Source organism: Sceloporus undulatus, chromosome 1, assembly GCF_019175285.1.
Source record: "Sceloporus undulatus isolate JIND9_A2432 ecotype Alabama chromosome 1, SceUnd_v1.1, whole genome shotgun sequence".
Taxonomy (NCBI): Eukaryota; Metazoa; Chordata; class Lepidosauria; order Squamata; family Phrynosomatidae; genus Sceloporus; species Sceloporus undulatus.
Window position 1 is genome coordinate 172,139,232 of NC_056522.1, and position 10,865 is coordinate 172,150,096.

Here is a 10,865-nt window from a genome sequence, read left to right on the forward strand (position 1 = left end):
GATGCAATAGAAGACCCATGACATCAGGGAATGCAGGCCTAGTGATGAAGAAAACCCAGATCAAAAAATATTAAAATCAGCATCTTAAAAAATGGTTCTGTTTTCATTTTCCCTCCCCCCAATTCCCCCAAATTCAAAAACCATATTCTCCCAGTTCACTTTCTGCATTTATCAGATAACGTAATTCCATGAACTAATAGCTTTGATAACATTATACATGTAGAATGCCTTGACATTTGAGAGCTGGCAGATTACTGAATTTCTGAAAGTGGCCTGGTGATGACTAGATTTTTTTTTTTTTGGAACATCCAGTTGCAGGATGAAATAAATGAAATAATCTCTGTGAAACACTCCTTCGCTACTCAGTTGACAAATAAAGACTTGCAAATGTCAAATTTATAGAATACAAAATCAATATAACACATCCAGCAAAAAAGAACAACTGAATATACACTGCCACAAGGGTGTATTATCTGCCCTAATTATATCTATTTGTCTCTGCCCAAATGAAATAATTTTCTCCAAGAAGTGCTCGGCAGGACACTGATGTCAAGTACTTGTAGTGTGATTTTCCTTACTATGTTGACTCTTAGTTGTTGTTTATCCCAGGTAAAACAACCTGGGAAAAACAACAACTAAGAGCCAACAAAGGAAAATTCTGACACCTAAACATAGATAGGTGAAAATGCAATACAAAAAATGGTTGACTCAAAAGAAATAAGCTGTACAAAATAGGTCTCTCTGCTAGCATGTGTTTTGGGAGTCAGAATTAACTGACAGTACTGTTTGGAGGTTTGTGTGAGTATATTTATTTAATGGGCAGGACTTCTGAGTCACTGACCTGGTTCATGGTGGAGCTAGCTGCCTTGTTCTCAGGAGCTCAGTCTCTAAGAAGATGGAAGAAAGTGACTGTGGTTTTTGGTTTATTAGAATCCTAGAATCAGAAGAGACATCAAGGGCCATTCAGTCCAACCCACTACCATGGAGAAAACAAAGCACCCCCAACAGATGGTCATCCAGTCTCTGTCTAAAAACCTCCAATGAAGGAATCCACCACTCTCTGAAGGAGTGTGTTGTCGAACAGCTCTTCCTGTGAGAAAGGTCTCCCTAATGAGATGGGATCTCATTCATTGGTCCATGTCCTGTTCTCTGGAGCAGCAGAAAATAAGCTTACTCCACTCTCAACATGACATCCCTTCAAATATTTAAATAAATATGAAAAAAATATTTAAGTTGTTTGGATGAAGCTTGTGCATATAAGCGTTCTGGGGCTTGTACATGTCATGCCCTGCCTTCAAGACCCTAGTGCTGACTCTGCCACTGAGGACTTAGAAAGGGAGACAGAGCGACAGGAAAATCAGCCAGTGCCAGAGACAATGGCGAGATCTCCTAGCAGCCACAGCCTGAGGGTAAGATCTGCCAGCAGCCACAACCTGACATCGGGTCCAAACAGACAGGCCAAAATAAAGCTGCTTCAAGTCACTTTGGAGATATGCTATTTAAATACTGCATGTGTCTTAAGAGGCCGGAAGCCACGCCAAAGCCACACTCTAGTCCTAAGGACTGGAGTGCAGCTTTGGCGCAGCTTCTGGCCTCTTAAGATACATGTGTCATTTAAACAGCATACCTTCAAAGATGGTGTTGGGCTGGCTGAGTGCCGACAAAAGAACAAAGGGTGCAGATACTTCCCATGTTTATATCCAGTGGTGTCACTAGAGTTGGTGTCACACACCCCATTGACCTCCTCCCATACCACACCATAAAGAATCCTTAGTAATGTTTTTTGTACCAATGTTACTCATAAATTGTCATTCCCATATAATGCTGAATGTAATGGAAATAGTTGCGATATAAACAAGCACAATTAAAATTACAATATCATACACACAGCCTAATGTACTTACAACAGGGAGATTTTCAAAGTCCAGAAAAGTCCATTTGCATCTCAAGAGGGACCACTCTTTTGCAATCTAGAATGTTTTAGTGAGGTTACAGATCTTTGTATGTTATTCCTTCAAATGGTATGGTTTCAAAGCAGTGCTTCCTGAAATTGGTGGTTTCCAAAAAGGATCTATCAGATCGTTTTTGCAGCCATTCCTCTTACACTGTGGCTACATCATTTGCCTTTCTGAGGGATGTATCTTTGGAGGATGTGTGCAGAGCAGCTACATGTTCACAGCCTTTGACCTTAATCTCTAACCACAGGATAGACGCAAGACTCAAAGCTTACGCTATTTTCTTGAAACGTAACTCACTTTAAGATCTGTAACTTTCTTGTATGGCATGGCACTCTCACTCCTGTTTAGCAGCTTGGTAGTCTCTCATTTGTGAGTCATAACGGCAAGCACAAAGATTGCATTCCTGCAACTGTAGTTCTTCCAAATAGTCATCTGTGAACTCAGACAACCCCACCCATCCTCCCCTCATGATGTTGTGCCTCTCTTTGGATCCTCGGATTCTGAGGTTTGGCATCTATTGAACTGAGAGTTTAGGTAGAAAGCACACTGCTAAGTTGCTTATAGAGTTGGTGGTGTTACCACCAAAAAGCTTGGATAACAGCTCTAGAAGGCTCGGAATGATGTACTGTGCAGGTGCAGATAACCTGTTTGTGCATGTTCACAGATGACCGCTTGAACTAGTTATTGGTGTGAAATCTGTCCTCAGAGACAAAGCAAAGAATGTCTTGTCCCCATCACAAGAATTGAAACTGCAAGAATCCTAATTAGAGCCTTGGACACTTTGCACACACTGAAAAAACTGTGGCATCCAGTTTTGAGCAAATATGAGCAACTTTTTCCTCAAAGTGTTTAGCAATTGTATGACAGAGGCAACTGAGGACTCCAATCCTAGCCTCCCAGAGCCTGGATTGCAACAGGATCCTTGCCATTTTAAATAACTCTGGTGGGCAGCTTTTTGAGGATAATGGAGTAAAAAGGATTTGGCCAACCTTTCAGTCATTTAGTAAGTACTTGCATTGCCTGTAGATCCTCTGTGTACCAATATGAATTATGGGTTCCATAGTCCCAGAATGGTCACCGAAGTGATTGTTTCCACGACCATGTTTATTTCAACTTTCCACAATAAAATCTAGTGTCAACCTTAAACAGCTGCAAACAACCTAGAGTCTGTAAGTTTCCATAAAAACCTGGAGACTTAATTGGATAGCTAACCTCCTTTCAACTTCAGGATATCCAAACATGTAAGTCAAAATGCTAGTGGCCCCAGGGTTGTTGCTGTTTTTAAAAACAAAAGCAAGGTAAAGCTAAATGCTAGTTTTAATATTCCAAAATTTGACTCACATAGGCTCTGCCACAGACTTCTATTAACAGAGTATACTTGTGAACTTTGGGCCCAAACAGACAGGTCAAAATAAAGCTGCTTCTGGTCACTTTGGAGGTATGCTGTTTAAATGACACCCTCATCTTAAGAGGCCATAAGCCGCGCCAAAGCTGTGTGCCAGTCCTTAGGAGTGTAGCTTTGGCACAGCTTCCGGCCTCTTAGGACGCATACTTCCAAAGTGACCCGAAGCAGCTTTATTTTGGCCTGTCTGTCTGGGCGCTTTATTTCTCAATTGCATTTTTTGTGAAGAATCATAGAACTGGGAGAGACCACAAGGGCCACCCAGTCCAACTCCCTGCCATGCAAGAATACACAATCAAAGCACCTCCAACAAATGGCCATCCAGCCAAAGGAGACTCCGGGGCTTTTTAGACTGGCCTCAAAGGCCGGTTGGAGGGTGGAATCAGGGCGTAGCATCCCCAAGACGCACACCCCAACTTCGCCTCCAGGGCGCCATGATGCCACATAACGCACAGAGTCATGGCACTCCTCTGCCGCTGCATCCATACAAGGCAGCACTGAAGGAGCACCACCAAGCTGCAGCAACATGGCTATGGTGCTCTTTTCCATCAGGGCAACACATTCCATTGCCAAGCAGCTCTTATGATCAGAAAGTTCTTCTCAATGTTTAGATGGACTCTCTTTTCCTGCAGTTTGAATCCATTGCTTTTTGTCCTAGTCTCCAGAGCAGCAGAAAACAAGCTTGCTCAATATGAAATCCACTTAAATATTTAAACATGCCCACCATGACACGTTTTAACCTTCTCTTCTCCAAACTAAACACAGCCAGCCGCTGTCCTATTTAGTGTTATCAATAACTTCAGTGGCATACAATTTGTAAAGCAATCAATACAGATAACATTCAGATGTGGCAGATGAAAAATCCCAGAAAGCTGTGGCTGCTTTCCAAGATGTTGAACTAGAACAAAGCTAAAAATAAAAATGGAAAATAATGTAATTGGCAATGCATTTAGATATTCCTCAACTGCAGAAAAATCCTTATTTTTTTACTTTATTAGTATAACCATTTCTCTACAGACATCCCTGTGCAGACAAAAATATAAAATTTGATTAGCTGTGCATTTAATGTGAAATTACCTAAAATCATTAGTATTACTGGATTTTTTAAAAATAGTTCCATGCTGCTGTGCATGATCCACAATGTACAATGTACTGAGAACATCTTTCCATGAAGTAGCAAAAACCAGTGCTTTTCAAGTATAAGCTTTATTACTGCTTCATTAAACAAATAGTAACAAAACCTTATCTAAAAATACTTTTCAATAAAGTGTACTCAAAATACACATGAAAACATGTTTCTTTCATAAATAAGCCTCAGTGTTTAACAGTGAGAGACCTTCAAAACAAGGAACATTAGTGCAACTCCACTACTTCATATCAGAGTACATTTAAACAACTATAGGCAATGTACTTGTACTCAAATATTCTTAAAAGGACTTTGAAGTGAAAAGATGCTCCTGTCTTGGACAAAATTTGTCCACTGAACTCTCGCCATCACTATCAAAAGTAGAGTTTGCAGGAAAAATGACTCCATTATGCCAATGATGTAGTTGTCACGAAGGTAATTGTAGTTTCGTGTACTTTTCATGAAGTGATTGTTTTCATCTAAACCAACATTCACTTCTTCCTCTGTCAGGAAACAAAAGATCATGTTTAAAACCATCATAAGTATTTGTATGCACAAATGTACATTAAAGCAATTACACATTTCCTGCCTTATTTATACACTTTACAGTGTGACATTAAATAAACTGGTACCACTAGCAAGGGTTATAATGGCAGAAGACAGTCTTCATAAAAATCTTTCCTAATTTCTCTGAGTATAAACTGGAATTTATTTTTAATGACCAGTTCCTATAAAATTAATGTCACTGTTAATAGAAAAAGAATGAACCATGGTAATGAAATCTTCCATTAGTTTTACTGCTTATGGAAACCAACTAATTATTGTCAGCCCTCCATATTCCCGGCCTGGAGACTCACATTTTCAATTATTCACGAGGTCAAAGCCACTTATGTGGGCATTCCTCCTCCCTTTCCCTGCCCGATCTCTCCTTGGGCAGCCTTGGTGAAGGCAGGAGGTGCCTTGCCTCCCCACTCCCCCCAAAAAACCCTTCTCCAATCCCAATCATCTCCTTGGGCTGTCCAGGGAAAGGATCGAGGAGGCATGGAGCCAATGAAAGTGACAGGAGGGTGGGAAAAAAGGGAGTGTGCAGCGCTGCTCCTTTTCCCCTGCTAACCCTTCCCTTTAACTAGCATCTAAGTGGGGGGTGGGGTGGAGTTATTCATGATTTTTCCATATTTGCAGAGGTCTTATTCCCCTAGCCCCCACAAATATGGAAGGAGGACTTGATTTCTTTTACAGGGCCGAGACAAAGCTACCCAAATGACAGTTAAAACTTATTATATACTGGAGAGTTAGAACCCAGTAGCTCCATCTAGTTTTTATAGTAGGACACCTCACTATACCTACCATATCAAGGAAAACTTTTCCATCAACTGGTCTGCTGAGGCAACTGCATGCTAAAGATCTAAAGGAAAACATCAGATTACATTTAGCTCATGGGGAGCATCAACATGCCAAATCTCACCCCACCTAGCCAGAAATGAGAGTGAAGTATGATCAAGTAGCTCCTTTCAGATGGAAGATGTCAAATCTTCCATCTGAAAGGAGCTACTTGATCATACTTCACGACAGCCCACGTTCAAACAAATCCAGTTAGTCCCTAAGGGAAGCTCCACAATGGGCCATACCCCACTCATCTCATAAAACCTGTCGCTGAGTTTGAGAACACACAAAAATAACGAGAAAGGAGACTCCCCATATTTACAGCATATGCAGAGATTGGTATCCTCTCTTAAAATCCAGGGGGAATTTTAGAGTGGACAGAAATAATTTTATTGGAGGAAGGTCTGAAACAGTCCGTATGTAAAACAGGAGAAAAACATCTGTTTGCTTTGTACATAGGCTGCTTTAAAGAGCTGCCCCCAGATTTCTTCCTGATTTTGGAAGAAACTTGGTTTATTTTGTTATTACATTTTTAGGCAGGTATGACCTTTAATTTATATTGCAAAAGTCTAAACAGGTAAAAGATAATTAGTACTTACTTAATACCATCACTGTACATCATGCTCCCCTGGAAAAAAAATCAACACAGATAAAAGAGGAAAAGGGAAGATATTGGAGGGGGAGGAAAACAAGAAAATATGGAAGTGCTTCAGTTATACATATTCTTATTATGCGTCTTCAAGCTGACTTGCATGGCTACCCTGTTCTACGGTTTTCTTGGCAAGCTCTTTCTCTGAGGTTGAGAGTATATAATGGGTCTCCATGGCTATGCGGAGATTTAAATTCCTGACTCCCAGACACCCAATCCAACACTTAAAGCATTACACCATTACACAATGCTGTCTCAGCTATACATGCTTAGGCTTAATTACTAGGCACCATTTCAAAATGTTACAGCCACTCACAAAATATTGTATATGTTCCTAGTCTATATGCATGCATAAACCCCATAAAGTTTCACAACAGCCAAGGAACCTCATAAGATCTTGAGGCAGTTGCTGCATTACTCAGTTATTGGCAGAAATAGTAGACAAGGCTTGTACTGGGTGGGAGAGAGAAAAAACAACAGTCATTAGGGAATGGTGTCAGTTCATCAAAACAGTGATTGATATAAATGGTCTTGGTAGCAAATCAGACAGGCCAAATACAGCAGCTTTCAGCCACTTCAGGGGCGTGTGTTTATGATGCACATTCCCAAAGTGGCTGGAAGCTGCTCCAAAACCACGCTAAGGCAGCAGGAGTCAGACTTTCCAGGAGCGGATTAAACCTGCTCCTGCCGGTGGTCCATTTAGAACCGCGGCGGTAGCCTACTATGGGAGTGGGTTGTCTGGTTGTTGCAGTCCCAGGCTGATTGGGACTGGAGCAGGCAAAGGCCACTCCTTCTTGCAAGTCTGCTTTAGCCCAAGGAGACCAAAATGATATAACAGAAGACAGGGGGGAAAAAGAGTGCACTACTCTCATCTATGTTCTGGACAGATTTTTCCAAGGGTGGAGAGGAGAACCACCACATTTTTATTATGTTATAAAGGAAGAAGTGATATAATTTGGCTACAGACTTTTGAGTAAGAAAAGCTACAACTCATTACTTTTACCTTTCATGAAATTGACAGTATCTCTTCATCTCAGTTCAGAACCCTTATTTCTGATTTCCTGATAAACTTCAAAACTCAAATACAAGTTTGAGTATCCCGTGTCCAGAAATCTAAAATGCTCCAAAATCCAAAACTTTTAGAGCACCAACATGAGGCTTTGAGGTTTGAATTTTGGAATACACAAATAGTATAGTATGTACCTTTATTTTCAATGCTGGAGAGAGATGCAAGGATTTGTGAAATGGCAGGAGGTGTGGATTCACGCCAGACACTATGCTTGGGTTCCTATCATTTCACAGATCCTCATGTCTCTCTCCAGCCTTGCAAATATATTGCAGATACATTGCTTGTGTTCTAAAATCCAAAAAAAATCCCAACTCCGAAATGCTTCTGGTCCCAGGCATTTCAGATAAGGAATACTCAACCTGTATAAAAATTACTTTCATTCTGATGAGCTTTGATTACAAAATGGTTTCAATACACTACAGAGAAGGTGAAGATTTTTTGAGAACAGGTAAACTGTTAAATTCATTTGCAAGTTTTGAGAACAGGATACTGTACTTACAACTTGCCTCATGAAACTGGAATAAGCCAAGGGGAGATCCCAGAAAGCAAATGGATATCATACAGCAGAGATTCTCAAACATTTAGCCCCCAACTGCCTTTGGGAAACTCAAGCCTGACAAAACTGATAGGTGAAGGTCAAATATGGCATAACTGTCTGACAATTAGTGGTAATTTTTTACTGATACTGTGGCAGAAAATTTCAGTTGGCTTTCAAGTTAAGCACAGACAATAGTTTTGGAGTCATCATGATTAATCTCTCTGCCTGTATCAATCAGAATGTCTTGATCCACTGGTGTAGTTTTTTTCCTTCACTAACCATCACCATACGTCCCTCAAAGCATTCCTACTCATCTTCTGTCATTTCTTCTCCCCCTGTCTTTTATACCTAACTTTTATTCAATTCCCTGCAACAGCCTTTAAAAAACCCCAAAACCCTCCTTCACCTTTTTCTTTTGCATTCAGTTCATCTATAATAGCGTCCCCCTTCCTATTCACTGATGTCTCTCTCCCTTTTTAATCGAAGAAATTAACCTTTTCTCCCCCTGAAAGCCCCTTTGCCACAAAGAGGGAATTCCCCACCCCCAGCAAAAACCTCTCTTATTTTCTGGCCATTTTTGCTCATGGTCACCTTCTTCCTCCTGCCTTCTGCCCAGGAGGCTGGCTCCACACTTCTTCCTTAATTGGTCTGCCTCTTAAAACTCCCTTCTTCCCAGTCTTTCACCACTTTCCCTTACACTCAGCCAGCCACACTGTTCTCCATTTCCTTTCCCTTTCCTTCAGATCTCTATATGGATACAGAGCTCCTGCTAAGTTATCAGTCCAACTGCGTGTGGTGCAGTCAAGGCAGGTTCTGGACAGGCTGGGGCAGTGACCTGAATGTGAGCTGAGAGCCACAAGTGGTCCCTTGCCCACAGTTTGAGAAATCTGCATTATAGCACTTTTGCCATGAGTTTTCTAGAGGGAGAAATCTAAGTTCAAACACACATACTTTTCAGTTTTGATAAATGCTACTATTAAATGGAGGAAGACGCCTAGAAAACAATGTTACATGCATTTCTTGCCTACAAGCCCTCCTTCCCAGCTACTAATTCATTTTGCCTAACTAAACTTGCCAATGAGAGTAATGATTTGCAGTAATGGGTCAGTGTCATTACTTTTAAATTTGCAATATTACTGTCACTCCACTTAGGCTTCCCTGCTTGCTTGGAGCTTGCCTGCAGTCCACACTGTAACTGTGGAAAATGTATTTTCCCAGCAATATATTGTTCAAGCTAGGCTTTCTATATAAACTATTTTGGGGTGACTTGCTCCTGAATGCTTAATTAGGAACCACTAGAGATATTTTTTTCTTCCCTCATCCCTCCAGGCCTGTTCCTGAAGACAAAAAACAAAACAAAACAAACCAAAAACAAAATCAAGAACAAACAAATCCTAACATCTATTTACTGATCACAACTGTATGCATTTTTGGCCTCCCAGAGGATATGGCTACTGCAAGTGTCATGACAAGCTACTTCCAACCTGCCACTAATCCCCTGAAACACAGGTTAATTATAGCTATAATGAGATGGCAACTCTGGAGCAGCAAAAACCAAGCTTGGCCCCTCCTCAATGTGACTGACACCTCTTGAAATATTTAAACAGGGCTATCATATCACCTCTTAACTATCTCTTCTCCAGGCTAAACACACCCAGTTTCCTAAGCCGTTCCTCACAGGGCATGGTTTCCAGACCCGTCACCATTTTAGTCGCCCTCCTTTGGACACACTCCAGTTTCTCAACATCCTTTTTGAATTATGGTGCCCAGACACTATACTTCTATTGATGCAGCCTAAAATCACATTGGCAGATTTTAGTACAGAAAAATGAAATGCACAAATATAGAATGGGGGACCTAGGAGTCCAAGTAGACCACAAGTTGAATATGAGTCAACAATGCGATGCGGCAGCTAAAAAGGCCAATGTGATTTTAGACTGCATCAATAAAAGTATAGTGTCTAGATCGAGGGAAGTAATAGTGCCACTCTATTCTGCTTTGGTCTGGGCACCACAATTCAAAAAGGATGTTGAGAAACTGGAGCATGTCCAAAGGAGGGCGACTAAAATGAAGAAGGGTCTGGAAACCATGCCCTATGAGGGAGCTGGGGATGTTTAGCCTGGAGAAAAGGTTAAGAGGTGATATGATAGTCCTGTTTAAATACTTGAAGGGGTGTCATACTGAGGAGGGAGCCAGCTTGTTTTCTGCTGCTACAGAGACTAGGACCTGGAGCAATGGATGCAAGCTACAGGATAAGAGATTCCACCTCAACATTAAGAGGAACTTTCTGACAGTAAGGGCTGTTCGACTGTAGAACACACTCCCTTGGAGAGTAGTGGAGTCTCCTTCCTTGGAGGTCTTTAAGCAGAGGCTGGATGGCCTTCTGTCAGGTATACTTTGATTGAGAGTTCCTGCATGGCAGGGAGTAGGACTGGATGGTCCTTGTAGTCTCTTCCATCACTATGATTCTATGACATTGGGCCCTAATTAATGGAACAGAATGTCCTGGAGAGGGGAAAACTGTCTTTGGAGGTCATAAAGCAGAGGCTGGATGTGTCTCCTTTCAGGAGTGCTTGTGTTATGTATTCCTGCATGGCAGGGGGTGGGACTGGTTGACCTGGTGATCCCTTCCTACTCTTACAATTCTAGGATTCTATGACTTACCTGCACTGGTGCTTGAAGTTTCAACTTCCCATCCATCCAACAATATATCACTCAAAGAATCTTGTTCAATGACATT

The 10,865-nt window shown here is 41.3% G+C and overlaps 1 long non-coding RNA gene across 1 annotated transcript; it reads right to left on the bottom strand.

The window, feature by feature from the left end:
- Positions 1-4,550: 4,550 nt before the first annotated feature.
- Positions 4,551-10,865, bottom strand: LOC121918911. Its single transcript, XR_006101341.1, has 4 exons — positions 10,790-10,865; positions 6,469-6,497; positions 5,834-5,891; positions 4,551-4,989 (listed from the first exon to the last, which is right to left on the bottom strand). It is a non-coding gene; the product is annotated as an uncharacterized LOC121918911 (long non-coding RNA).